Here is a 15,431-nt window from a genome sequence, read left to right as displayed (position 1 = left end):
CGTTTGTATCATAATTATTATTGAATTTGATATAACTACAGAAGTCCTGAAGCAGATATTTATAACAATAAATTTAATGATAGCAAACTTAACACAGAAAAACTATAACACAGCTAACTTTTAGCATCGTTCTAATCCAAAATTGTTGAAGGTTTTTTTTTATTAAATGAATAATTTATTCAGTGATCTGGTTTCTTCTTTTAGTTCTTGGATATTCTGATCATTATATTTCGATATGAAGCAACGGAAGAACTTATTTTTTCAATTAAAGAACTTTATCATGAGTCTTGCAAATGAAAATAAAACATCATAACTGATTTTGTTATTATATTGTTATCATAAGTTTTAACTTTCAACTGTTATACTTGTGTTATGATTTTGTTATGTGCATCTGATCGGGTAGAGAATGAAGGACGGGATGATGCCCATTCGGTGCGAATGCGAAGGATGTGTTTTAGAATGTGAAATTTACTGCTGTAGAGTGCTCATCAGTGTGTGCACACATTCGATTTCAATTGAATTGAATGAAATTTTAAAGCACTGTTTGGTAGATCCATTAGCAATGCGAACTAAGAGAACAACGATCAACAACAAATAAGCTTCCGATAAATTCTTGATAAGTTTCGGAACTACAACTTGGGACTCATTACCCCTTATAGAACTATCAATATAGCTCGACTCGCGACTCGCATTAGGATCGAGCGCGGCTTACGCACTATTTAAAACCATGACATTATAATTTCTAATCACGATGAAAAAATGATTACTCCGGTTTGGTCTAAAAATTGTTACTAAACCAAAAAAATGAATGGTGAAAAACTTACTCTGACCCATAAACGTCAAGAGAATAACAGATTTAATGTTTTGTCGTATTGATATGAAATTAACAGGGAAGGTGAAATGTAGACGAATGAAGTTAATGGGACCAAATCTCAATGTTCATCGCAAAAAAACAGTAATAAACATTGACAGGAGTTCACAATGAAATGCGCACCGATACGTTCGAAATCTGAGAAATAGAGGTTAAAGTAGGAGCAAAATTCCACGTTTTGGAAGTTGCGGAATTTAAAAATGCAAATTTATTTCTAAATTTCAAGGATTATAAAAACACTCAATTTGTCATTTTGAAAACATATGGAGAATTTCGAACCACCTTTCCAAACCAAACCAGACCATTTGAACCAATATTGATGACAACCGATTATTTTCCACTGAGTAAGAAAAACCAGGATTTTAATGCAAAATATAGATTACAAACCGATGTGGTTTTATCAGAAGTGAAATTTTCGAACGACTATGTTTGGCACATTAGTGATCAATCACACAGTGGTTCGACATTCCTCACAAGGAATGCTCTACAAAATAGCCGCCGGTGAGGCAGAAGACCAAATACCATGCAACAATTTACATTCAGTTTTATAAGGAGTTGGATGCAATTCAATTCGCAAAAGACAATAACAATGTGCACTATGTGGAGCACGAAAGCATTAAGAACAACATTCCAGTATATATGGAAGATAGTGCTATAGAAGTGCGTGTGCATGATCTTCCCTCAAGCGTCACCGATTCTTATTATAGCAAAACTATGTCCCAATACGGAGATCTCTCTATCGAAAAAGAAAAGTGGAAGAACTTTTTCCCCGGTATTCTAAATGGCGTACGTTTGTTACGCATGCGCTTGAAGAGACCTATACATTCTTATGTGACTTTCGGTCAGGATACAAGAATTCCGTGCAAATCACTTGTTACCTATGACAATCAGATGGTCACATGTCAATATTGCCAAAAAGCCGTTCACTACGGTAAGCCATGTGATAAACTGGACAAGGAAACAATCGCACCAAAGGACAACGGTGCTTCCTTCACACCAACCCCAGGCAACCCCAGTACACCTGTGACAGCCACCAACAACAATGAAGCATAGCCTTCAACGAAACCATCCAACGTATCCCCTATAGAACAAAGTACACCAGCTGCAGTTAACAACTTACCCTTCAACCAACTAGCAACTGCAACCAATTTACAACAAGGCGCATCTACACCAACTCTCAACGAGCCCAAGACTACGATCAACAAGGAAAACGAAAAGAAAACGGAAATCACACACAACACCGACGATGAAGCAATGGGTGATGAGATAAGCCGCGGACGAAGTGACCCCCGATCCTCGTTGGATGGAAATGGAAACTCATCTCCCCCTAGAAAAAGGGTGACAACGAGATCCAATAGCAGAAAAAAATTTTAAGTAACAAAAATGTAAACCAATCAGCCACGTAAAGCTTTTACACAAAAAGGCCAGAATAAAAATTTTATTATAAAAAAAACATGTCTTGATGTTTCTGTGCTGCCATAGCAATATTCGACATTACCTTGACATTTCATCCAAGGAGTCAAGAAATTGTACAATATCTGTTTAGCATCAAAATTAGTTATTATATCTTATTTCGTTACTGATGAGTTATTCCAATTTCATTAAGTAAATTGATCCAGTAGCTCTATCTTTAAATAAAATACTATTGAATAAACTGCATCAGTATCAGATAAGAGAAATACTTATGATGTAACTCTATTCTGAACGCTAGAATATAAAATAACTGAAAAATTGGTCTTCTAGAAATATTTTGTTCTTGGTTTGATATTACAATGACATAATTTTATATATTGTTGCTATTTTCTATTGAAGCCTTCGGTATGATTTCTGATATTTTAACTCTGATTTCAAACTACATAATGTTAATTTCAACCATTGAGATGTTTGGTTTTAAAAATAGAATGTGTTATTGGTTTGCAAATCACTTCTACCCGGGATAGCGATTAGGTAAGATAAGTAAATCGTTACCGTCATCAAAGAAGATGTTGTAAATAGAAAATTATTTTCTTCGTTAACTAAAAGATTGCCTCAAAAACAATCTATTGTGTGTTAAAATACACAGGACATCGGATTGAACGTTTTTGGATCAGAACTTTCAATGGATAATTTTAGTAAAAATAAGTTTTTTTTGTTTAGTTTAGTTTTTTGTTTCAGTTGGTAAGAAATAGCGTTCCTCGAATTTAACGTTTATCTCTGTAATTAGTTTTCTCGTGTAAGCACAATTCTCGCAGAAAAATTCGAATCAAAATTGAGCTTACGTGACGTAACGTTTTGGCAAATCCCTCTTACCCCATTGCACAGTGGTCCGGATCCACAATTTAGAGGGACAAAAACATTTGTGGCTTAGCCTTATACTTTAGAGCTATGATGTCTTCGGAACAAACGATCAGTGAAAGATAGGCCATATTTTGAAGCATATGGTATTAGGGTGGTTCTAATTATTAGGGTGATCCAAAAATTATTATCCGTATGTGTTGAGATAGAGGACTGCATCCTTCGGCAAAATTGTAGGAAAACTTATATCAAGCAACTTTGCCGAAAACACTATTGTAGTATCTCTAACGGTTTTAGTGTTACAGCTATTTTAATAGATCGACTTAGGGTGTTCCTAAAAAAATCAGATTTTTTGCTCTAGCTTTCTTAATATTCACTTCTCGATGTTGGTGTGTTTGAATATCTTTTAGAGTTTGTTGAAACCAATTTTCTCATGACTACCGCATTCAGGTAGCATTTTCTGAACCGAAGTTATGAGCAAAACTAGTTCAAAAACAGATCATTTTTAAACTGCTATATCTAACATTGGAGCAAACGAAAAAAAAATCGGTTTCTTTCATTTGATAGAAAATACTTTCGAGCATGTTTATAGAAAAAATGGCGAAGGAGATATTTTTTTAAATTTTTTAAATTGTGTTCAAACATTGGGTTTTTTCATTGAAAACTGCTCTTTCATGTAAGAAATTTATTATCTATGCATATTAAAATAAAGTATTGCTGCCTTCTAGCGTGTTAAAATTAAAAATGTTAACTCAGCTGCATAATCGGGAAGATGGAGTACACTCACGTTGGTTGTTACTCTATTCGATAATGCTATTACAGGATCAGACGTTAAAAGAAATCGTTTGAATACATCCTCTAGATTCACTAAACGATTGAAGTTCTGCGGATGGAACTGCCTATACTTGCGAATTGATTTATTTCGACTCTCTTGCGCTTCCTTACTGTACATACCAATAGGAAGCAAATCATGTTTTATAATTGCAGTCCCATGCACAAGAAGTTTATGCACGGTTGGCGACAGAGCATACCATCCATACAGCTCCACAAAACGAATTCTTGTTTGTTCAGCAAACTCCTGGAAAGCAGGTACCGAAATCTTTACATTGCTGTTTATCAACGTTAAGATTATAAAAAAACCATTCAAGTATATTTCCATTTAACTCGATGATTTGCGCTACTGTGTTATAATCTTTGAAAACTCTACGGGCCCAGATACCATCATTCGAGTTGCCGCCTCCAGGTAATGGTTCACCAATGCCAGACCCTGTCAGCTTGGAGCGAAATCAATCTTCAGTATAGGAACGCCATCACACGGCATCACATTCAACATATCATGTCAATTGTGTGGGTGCGCAGTGCTGCTATTTTTGCGCGCAAGAATTTGACATTTCTCTTCCCTACTTCTATGTACGAGATTCGATGCGGACTCACCTGAGGGCACCATGCTCGCGAAAAAGGATGTTTCCAATGATTTATTCTGGAAATGTGCGAGCTGGATATCTTGTTAATGTGATGTCTTTGCCAATACGTAACCCTAGCTGCTCTTTTAATGCCGTTAGTATGTTTGTCTCTTGCTCCTTGACATGCTGATTTTGTCGGGACACGCGCCATATCGGTTTCTCAATATGCAAACAATAACTCACTTTTAGCCAAAGTTCCATAGATCGAATCATTGCGTGTAGAGGCGAAATTCCAAATTGATATTTGTTTGGATTATTCTCATTTGTTTCAGTTCTTGAAAAATTCAGAGCTTTTCCTGAGCGCTTGCATATGTACCAAGCTTGGGAGTGTATGCCTGTTATGTCGTTTAACACTTTCGTATCGTTCAGACAGAACACTAGCTTCGTTGATACAAATACTTTCCCCAGTACTGTGGGAGAAAGCTCTGCAATTTCTGCATTTACTTTGTCCACTTCCTGCTGTTAGTTCCGTGTTTTCCTTTTGAAAGATTATTATTTTGATTAGCAAAGGGAAACAGATGAAGGATAATTGTTGTTCCAGATTATCCAGCCTTCTTGCTCAACAATCAATCGCAAGGGAACCAAACAGATAGCAAATAATGTACAGTAAGGAAGCGCAAGAGAGTCGAAATAAATCAATTCGCAAGTATAGGCAGTTCCATCCGCAGAACTTCAATCGTTTAGTGGAATGGAAGAAACCGATTTTTTTTCGTTTGCTCCAATGTTAGATATAGCATTTTAAAAATGATCTGTTTTTGAACTAGTTTTGCTTATAACTTCGGTTCAGAAAATGCTACCTGAATGCGCTAGTCATGAAAAATTTGGTTTCAACAAACTCTAAAAGATATTCAAACACACCAAAATCGAGAAGTGAATATTAAGAAAGCTAGAGCAAAAAATCTGATTTTTTTAGGAACACCCTAAGTCGATCTATTAAAATAGCTGTAACACTAAAACCGTTAGAGATACTACAATAGTGTTTTCGGCAAAGTTGCTTGATATAAGTTTCCCTACAATTTTGCCGAAGGATGCAGTCCTCTATCTCAACACATACGGATAATAATTTTTGGATCACCCTAATAATTAGAACCACCCTAATACCATATGCTTCAAAATATGGCCTATCTTTCACTGATCGTTTGTTCCGAAGACATCATAGCTCTAAAGTATAAGGCTAAGCCACAAATGTTTTTGTCCCCCTAAATTGTGGATCCGGACCACTGTGCATTGTTGCAATATGTCACAATATTTAAAACCCCCGATCTCCTTTTAAAGCGTGACTTAATTTATGAACGACGCTTAAGCCCAATTGTTATTTACATTTGAGTTTTATAAATTATTAGGTTCTATATTATATAAGATTTACTACTATGCAAAACTGAAACTATAAAACACTATCCAAATCGGTGTTTTAAGTTCGCGCTTATACATAAATGATGCGGTTCTAGAAAGAGAATATGAAATAAATATATTATAAAATGAGCGCGTGCCTGACACCTTGCTTCAGCGAAGTGATAACCAGCTGATTTATTACTGAATCCGAGAACAAAACCACCAGACACCGAAATTCATTAAAATGTATGAATTACTTGAATGACTTAATCGTGCGAAAAAGCATGCAAATAAAAAGCTAATGCCAAAAACAGGTGGAAGACAGTCGACTAGTTAATTAATTTCACAATCGTCTTACAGTTGTTGATGATTTATCTAATCTAGCATATGCATGTTAATTTCAGTTTGTTTTATAGCCGACACGCGTCTTCCGGATGCTTCGAGCAATGTCTCGCTGTTTGTTTTATCGAAGAGAATCCCTAATGCATTGCTATTAGCCGTGGGTCTTCCCTGGCTGAACGAACCCCACCGTGACTGTTAATTGTTTTTCTTTCCTAGCAAGTAACGGCGCACTTTTTACCACATTCTCTGTTTCAATTCATGCAGCCGACGATGGCCACAGGCCACCGTATCTTGCAAAATCTGCGGTGCTGATTTTCCTGCGCAGTTTAATACCGGATCATAACGAATCAGGGACCCAAATACAGATGCCACTAAAACCGAAATTTAATCTCAAGGATTAATCAGTAGAATTCTAAAGCAGGCGTGATGGTATCGCGTAGCTTTGGGAGCAAGTAGCTAGTAGACCCAGATCGATACACATATATAGACAGCATAGAAATATAACGGAAAACTGTGGCATGGAATCTAGATAGAAGCACCGTAGACAAAACGAACACGAGTAAGGGGGTAAGGACAAACTGACGTTGGGATGGTAGCTCACTCGCTGACTAACCAACACCACAGCTGGACCGATTACATCGCCGCATTGACTCCGGCATGGTACGCAATGCACTTTATGCGCATCGTGCGGCAGACTGCATTTTCATCCAGCTAGGACTAGTCGAAGAACATAAATAAAAGATTTTCCTTTCGTATTACCGTTACACTCGTACATCACGCAGCGTCGTTCGGTTGCGTTCTCGCATTATGCTCTCTCCGTTTTTATTCTTCAAAACATTTGCACAATTTATGCTATCGATACTTCACGCACCGGCCCAATGCATCTCTCTCTTTCTCTTTTATTCTCTCTCTCTCTTTCTGTTTCTTTTTGATGGCTGCGGTTGGAACGGTTCACTCCGCGCTGTGCTTGATATTCAATGATTTAATGAACAGCAGTTGATCAGAACGTATCGTAAAACAGAACTTTTCACACTTGCTCGGCACACATTGAAAATCCGTTAGTGCTGCGGCAGGAAAAAGATTATCCCGCCGGATAGCGATAATCGCGGAGATCAGCCATTGCGGAACACACGCATTAGGGTGCTCTACGGAATGGCCAGTCAGCGCATCACAGTTAGTGACCTCAATTCGCATCGGTTCAATTTAGCGGTAACGCAGTAGAGGGTGAACCAGCAAGAAACGTTCTCGGAACAATCAGATAACAGGATTGACGGATGTAAGCGCTTGTGGTTTGATGTTGCCAAAGGAATTCGAGGAACTAAACTGATGTGCCAGTTTGATGGTCGATCGGTAGCTTATACTGCTTATTCCAAATTAATCGAAACAAATAGCAGTAACATACTAAAAGGCATAGGTATTTTAAAATATTTTTCATTCGAACATTGATTACAACGTTTACTAATTACCTAATAATACCTGCAAAACCAGGAATTTACTCAACAGATCATGGTACGATTTCAAACATATAGTAGCAATTTAGCGAAGGATTAAAACCGCTATAATCGAAAAAAAAAACCGATGAAGCTCATGGTAGTAAGGAATCTTACCTCCTCCGGCACAATAAATGTTCCCACACTGGAAACCCACCAGTTCAAGCAGCAGGGACACATTCTTGCTAACTGATGGCTGATATTATTCATGAGTCTTAAATTGATTTCCGTGCTCCAGTCTTCTCAGACAACTGCAATTCAATCCCCATTCCCGATTGCCGCGGCAAATGATCGCCTACATATATGTATACCTAATAGGTCTTTCCCAGAAACGCCCAGGATCAAATGTAACTGGAGACGACGCGTGAGTTGGAGCTGCTGTTAAAAGCATTCAATTTACGTCTCAATCATCGGACAAATAAACAAATGAAATTGCAACGAGCCAGCTTTACATCAACTAGGCAAGCAAGTGTAGTTCTCTTTGCAAGCCGTTTTTTTTTTTTGCTCCTTCTATTCATTTTGCTGTATTCTCGCTAATCGTGCCCTCCGAGATGTTCCTACGGTGCAATCGCATGCATACCTCTCTAGAAAAACAAAGAATCAATTTACCGCGCAGACAAATGATCTCCACTTGCCAGTTGTGCATCGCTTTCCTCGTCGTTCTCAAGGCCCCTGCACTGCCATTAACAATCAAAGGAAATAAGGTGATGTAGTTGATTGTAGCCGAGCAACCATCGTATACTCAATACGCGTTACATTTTTCAAAACACCGAAAAGCACGATGACCAATAATGGAAATGAAACCAATCACTAAAACTAAATTATAATGAGTCGAAATGAATATTGCTTAACCTTTAAATACGATAAAAAGTCTAGCGTTTTCTTAAGGGCGGGTTGAATTCAACACTTTTGAAAAATCATTTATTTTTACCTTTCTCATATAGAAAGATTATCCAATCACTGTGAAAACCGACTTTTCAACCGAGGCCCAGAGTGCCGAATGTCATGTACCATTCGACTCAGCTCTGCCTGTGTTTGTCTGTATGTGTTGTATGTATGTGTGTATGTAACAAAAATGGGTACTAAATTTTCTCAGAAACCGCTCAACAAATTTTCACTAGCGTAGATTCAAATGAAAGGTCTTGCAACCCCATATAATTCTACCAAATTTCATCCGGATATGACTTCCGGTTTCTGAATTCCAAACTAATAAATGAAAAAAAATATTTTCAGGGACTTGTTTTTATACCTGATACGGAAAATTCAATCAAATACATTCAAATCCAAATACCTTGATTTTGGGTATACCAGATCTTGCTTAGAAACGGCTGAACCGTCATATTTTTAGATTTAAATTAAAGGTTTTCTGATGATATACCAAACTTCTGAATTTCATCTGGATCCGACTTCCGGCTTCCGAATTATACGGTAAAGTGTATTAGAATTTTTATACTATCACTTGAATGGGCGAAACAAACCTTTGAAAATTTTCCTAAACTGGCCCCAAAACTACTCCACTTGATAGTCATTATCAGTAATGGAAAAAACTGATTTCGGCTATTCTTGATTCCCGGTTTCCAATTCCGAAGGAACCGGAAATAGTGGTCATATTTTCCCAAATGGATTTCACTCCTTTTCTCAGTGATGGTTTGACCGATTTTCACAAACTTAGATTCAAATGAATGATCCTGTGGTACCATACGAAATTCATGAATTTTATCCGGATCCGACTTTCGATTCCGGAATTATAGAGTGCAGTGTGTTTAAAATTTTAAACCATCACTTAAAGCGGCCAACCAAAAAACGAAAAAATTTCTTAATCAACATCAAAACTTTTCCAATCGGTAGTCATTATCAGTAGACGGTCAAACAAAGCGATTCCGGTTATTCCTTCAAAAATCGAAGAAAAAATATTTTGAAGAATACCACAGTATTATATATGATAGTGGCCTTTGTTACCGTTATCACCTCCATTTTCACATTCACTCCACTTGCATGATAAAATGCGCACTCCATTTTCTCGGAAATTTCGCAAACCGATTTTCATAAACTAAGAGGCAAATAAAAGGTCTTAACATTCTTTGAAAAGTCCCCGAAAAGCTGATCCAGATCCGACTTCCGGTTCCGGTATTACAGTGCGATTAGTGAAAATTTTCAATTTCATGAATATTTTTTCACAAGCGATAGCGAAACGAGGTGCACATTTTTAGAAAACTTACTGCTAAATTCATCTAGTTGGCAGATTTTGTTAGTTAGTGAATATATAAAATTATTTTGGGACTATTAGTCCTCGATTTCCACTTCCGAAAGCACTGATAATAGTGAAGAAAATTTTCATAAATGAAACTAACTTATATTTCTCAGCAACAGTTAAGCCGTTTTTTCACGATTCATGATTCAAATTAAAGCTCTCATTGTATTTAAATATACTGTGCAATTTCATCCTGATCCTACTTCCGATCCGATTCCGAAATTATAGGACGATGAGTGTCATTGTCAACATTCAAATCGTCATTCAAAATGACGATGCAAAACTAGTATGCGACGGTACGTGCGGCTTTGCTTTGTTCAATTTCGTATAGCGTGCAGGGTTGCACATTAAAATTTATATTTTGCAGGTGAAAAAATGTAAATTTATAATTCTTTCATTCAAATTGTACCTACTTATTAGTGTTATTACAAGATCTCAATTACGATGCTTTTCTATAAAAGTACACTTATTGCTATTCTTATATAGAAAGTTAATGCAATCTTTTGAAAAATTTACTAGTGAAAATAGGCCCAGAGGGGTAAGTGCTCTATATCATTCGACGCAGTTCATCAAACTGAGCAATGTATGTGTCTGTGCGTGTATGTGTTTGAGTATGTATCAAATAATGTCACTCGTAAAATAAAAAATCTCACAGTCCCATAGGTTTCTATTGAATTTTACACCGTCATTTAGAGCGACGATACAAAAGAGGGTAAAATTCTTCTAGATTTGGCTCAAAACTGATTCAATTTGCAGGCTAGTTTAGTTACTTACTAAACGAACCGACTTCGGCTATACTAGTTCCATGTTCCCGGTTCCAGAAGTACCGGAAATAGTGATCAAAAAGTTTAAAACGAGACTCACTCAATTTTCTCAGAGATAATTCGATCGATTTCCACAAACAGGCTCAAATAAAAGTTTCTATAGTCTCATAGGTTGCTGTTCAATTTCATCCGAATCCGACTTCCGGTTCCTTAACTATAGGATAAAGTGTGTTTAATCAATTAGTGCGACGATACAAGAAAAATTCTTATTAACTTGACAAAACTGTTTACAAATTGAAAAGGTTATGTTAGTGTACACCCAAAGATAGTTTCTTATTTCGTTCAAGATTGAAAAAAAATTTCTTCACAGAATCTTCTGGTGTTATTTTTGAAATTATAAGTAACATGAGAAAGGTATCATTACACAACTAGGTGGATTGAAAAAGGTTTATATTTCATAATTTGTTATAATGAAACATTTCAAGAATGTTTTTAAAAGTTTTTAAGTCAATCGAAGCAGAAATTTGGAGCCTGTGAACCGAACTCTTACTTCTTCGCAGTATGAGATGAGCAAAGATAAAGGCCCATATTTTGCTGAGCTTTGTTCCGATATGCTTGAAAATTTCACAGAATATTCTTGAAATGTTTTAATATAAGAAAATACAAAGAAAATAATAATGATTTTTCAAAAGTGTTAACGGGTAGGCCCCTTAAAAGAATTCGTTTTGTTTTATTGATTCTTATCGGTGAGAAATAATTTATTTCTCCTCTATAAGAATCAATAAAACAACACAATTTAACGAAGATGCAGTGACTATATGTATACCAAATAAACATTAAGACAATGGTATGATTCGATGAAATAACCTTACCAAATCACGCATCTTCATACGAAATATAAATGAAAATTCATTTCTATTAACTGTAGATTCACCACAAAATCTCATTACAATCAAAAATACTTCATTTACAAGCAAATGTTAACTCTCGTCCTTGTAAAAAAAAATATTTTGAGACTTGGATTTCACACGGTAATAGCTAAAAAAATTCGTCCATTTTTAACGAAGAAATCGATAAGTTTGTATAAATAAATTTTCCCCCTATTTCAACAGTAGGAGTTTTGAGCGCTGTACGATAAAGCGATGCTTGGGAGCAACATGACAAACGATTTTTAACACTGTTGTATGGAATTGTTTCTAAGCACCAAATAGACTGTGTACAATATCCTTTTTCATGGCATTTTGCATCGTTCCGATTTTAGCACGGTTCATTTTTAGCATCATAATGGCTCGAATATCACATGTGTATTAAACAGGTGGCAGCTGTTTCGAATTAAAAACAATTTCATATTTATGATGTTTTTAAACTGCTTACAACTAGAATTGCTAGAAAAAAATATATACTCATATTACCCATATAAGGTTAATTTTTGTAAACCGAATAAAATCAAAAATATATTAACATAATGTCATTCATTTTTCTCATAGATGGCTGCACTGATTTCCTCCATCTAAGATTCAAATGAAAAGTCCTAAAATCCCATTAAAACTATTTTTTAATCAAACCCGATTTCCGGCCCAGGAGATACAAGATGATTAGTGTAAAATAGTCAATTTCACATGAATTAATCGGGTTTGCACCAGAATTTGGCTTTCGATACCGGAAGGCACCCAAAAAATAAATTACTACGATTTCTTAAAGATGGCTGCACTGATTTTCAAACATTTCGAAATGGTTTACACTCCTTTTATTAAATTTAACTGATTTCGTCAACACCGGTTTCCAAATTCAGGTTCCGAAAGTATCAGCGATAGAGAAGCTCAATCATGTTCGCAAAGAAGGCCAAAACGAATTTCATAAATAAAAAGACGGAAAGGTAATGTCAGAGACATAACTGGTTGACGTGAATACGAATAAAACTGACATGCTTTTTCCACACATACGAATATCGATAATTTCACGTACTAGTTTAATTTTGAAAACTTTCAACGCGCGCGTTAAAAAAAACTACGGGGTTGTATAGGGGACACGATCGATTAAAACAAAAATGCAATGTTCAAAATCATTCATAAATTGAAATTTGTTTTTAGCCATGTAGGATTTCTAAATTTAATTTCATGGAATGATTAATCGATTGTCACACGCTTAGATTCTGAGGAATAAATTTAATTTTTTCATACAATTTCTTTTTTCGATCCGATTTGCAGTTCCAAAATTAAAAGGTAATGAGTGATTGATATTCTAAACTACCATTTAAAACGACGGTCATTAAAATAATTTCATGAAACCTTAAAAAAACATGCGGATTGATAAAAAATAGCTTTTATTTCTGAGAATAAATATGAAGAAGGTATTTTCACATTATTAGGTGGTTTTAAACACGTTTTGATGATTATAAAAATTGATAATATTTGCAAATTATCACCTAAATGCCAAAAAAAGCAGAATTTGTTTTTTCTTATAATGTATGAACGGTTCACAAGGATTATAATAACCTATCTTGGATCAAATTTCTCCCGATCTGAAAGGATTCTTAGTGTCAGTAGGATCCATAGTACTAGCCATGCAATGATTCTGTACACTAAGAATCGGCTGCTAAGTCTGTTGAAACAGAAAGGCCAAATTCCACCAAAGGAATGTAATGCCATGACTTTGGATCAAATTTCGTTCAAAATAAATTATTTAAAAAAATCGATTATTTTAGTGTAGAACTCAATTTGAAGATGGTTAAAAGTCGTTAGTTTTATCATATACGCAACCAACGAACACACACACACACGTCGAGCAGAATTTAATGGTATTTAGCACTAGGGATTAGTTGAAAGTTAGGTAATTCGTTGGCTCGTTGGCATACGATACTTAAAAAAAGACTTTAATAATTTTTTTCGTAATAAACCATTGATTGAAACGTCAGACAATATAGAGCCGCCATTCTTATTAAACCATAATATATGCAATAATAATTACAATTTTTATTATTACATTCTAACACACTCGACAACAATTGACCACCGAACCCTACAGCCAACGCGTGGTTCTAACCAGAACCTGTTCGACTGTAAGGCGCTGCTCATTTCACCCACTGCGGTTGCACCGAACAAATCATCCTTATCACCATCTTAGCCTTTCATGGAATCTCCATTGGATTCCGATGGAGAACACTCCGGTCGAGATTGTGGAAACGCTACTGGGCATTTCGTTCGCATTGTCGTTGTGTTGCATTTTACCGAATGGACGGCTTCATTTTCCAACGAACTACATAATTTAGGAAGTGCGTGTCTGACGACCGACCTAAAAAGTGGAACAGTGAAAAATTCATATATTGTTCCCATGGAGTATTTCTGCTAGTTATCGAACCTTTCCAAAATGGATGTTTGAATTGGAGTCTTACTAATCGACAAGCTTTCAAACGACTTAAAATTCCACAGTGTTGCATTTCAATTTTAGGATTTGTTATAAATTCACTCAGACTAACTAGCTTTAGAACCTTTGGCTTTTGACACAAAGAGCAGACATCCAAGTCAAAACGAACTTTAATTTAAAAGCTGTGTAAGACATGTAAGTGAAAGCTCGTTAAAAGATACTGTTGCGTAAAACTGTACCCATAAATAATCACTGCATGCAAGATCGAATGCAAATTAAATTCTTTTCTACTTTAGATGCGTTGAGTCCCATGTTATTTAAATTGATTCCCTTCGCCGTTTTGGTTTTCAAATATTATTGTCCTACAAGAGAGCGAAAATCACTTTTTCATATTCATTATACTACCTAACACCTTAACAAAAATCGTCTGCCAAAACGAAGCAAATGACTGCATTTGGATGAAATTTTACATGTCACCCTGAACATGATTGCACTATAAGACATCGTTAAGTTTATTTTCGAATGCAGTGCATTTTCACGGTATAAAACGGATACCTTTAAGCCCACAAGTTAAAACTATTCCTATATCTGATATATCCTAATCAGAGATCAGTAGAGAAAAATACTCAAAATTAACATTTTTAACTCGTGTTGCTAATGGCAACCACAACTCGGAAGTTATTAACATCGCAAGATTCCTCGGTGATTATGAATGCAATATTCATTCTTAGCGGTTTCTAGTATTATGATTGTTCCATTTTCTTCACCAGCGTGTTTCGGTCGCCGAGGCGGTGTTTTGTTTTCTTCTTCCGTACCAGCGCAAGTGTGAATCGGTTCGCTTTATAAAAACGCTTGAAATTTTAGACACTCATCCCGTTGTATTTCAGGAACCGAAAGACAAATCAGGATAATATTCAGGAGTTCCATTTGGAATCATAGAAACATCATTAGAATAAAAACCGTTCAAGCCATCGCTGAGAAAAGTAAGTTCGTTTCATTTTGAAATTTTTTTTAATTCCTATGCTTCCGGAAACGGAAGCCGGGGATTGGTAGAGCTGGAATATATACGTTTGTTCGTCAACTTACAAGGCCTATCAATTTGAGCCCGCAGCAATCCCATTTTCCGTGTTTTGCATCACTGCTCTATATAACTGCTTGAATGTTTAACACTCTTAATCCTGTAATTCCAGAACCGCAAGTCATACCCAGACGAAATTCAGAAGTTTCATATAGAACCCTAAAAGCTGATTCACAAAAGATCCACTAAGTTGGTTAAAATCG

General features: G+C 35.9%; 1 protein-coding gene across 5 annotated transcripts in view; it reads right to left on the bottom strand.

Moving 5' to 3' along the window:
* LOC131431618 (serine proteinase stubble) overlaps positions 1–15,431 on the bottom strand; it is a 409,964-nt gene that overhangs the window by 301,942 nt on the left and 92,591 nt on the right. The window lies entirely within an intron of this gene.

This window comes from Malaya genurostris, chromosome 2 (genome assembly GCF_030247185.1).
Source record: "Malaya genurostris strain Urasoe2022 chromosome 2, Malgen_1.1, whole genome shotgun sequence".
NCBI lineage: Eukaryota > Metazoa > Arthropoda > Insecta > Diptera > Culicidae > Malaya > Malaya genurostris.
The sequence above is the reverse complement of the archived record's forward strand: the minus strand, read 5'-3'. Positions and strand labels throughout refer to the sequence as shown.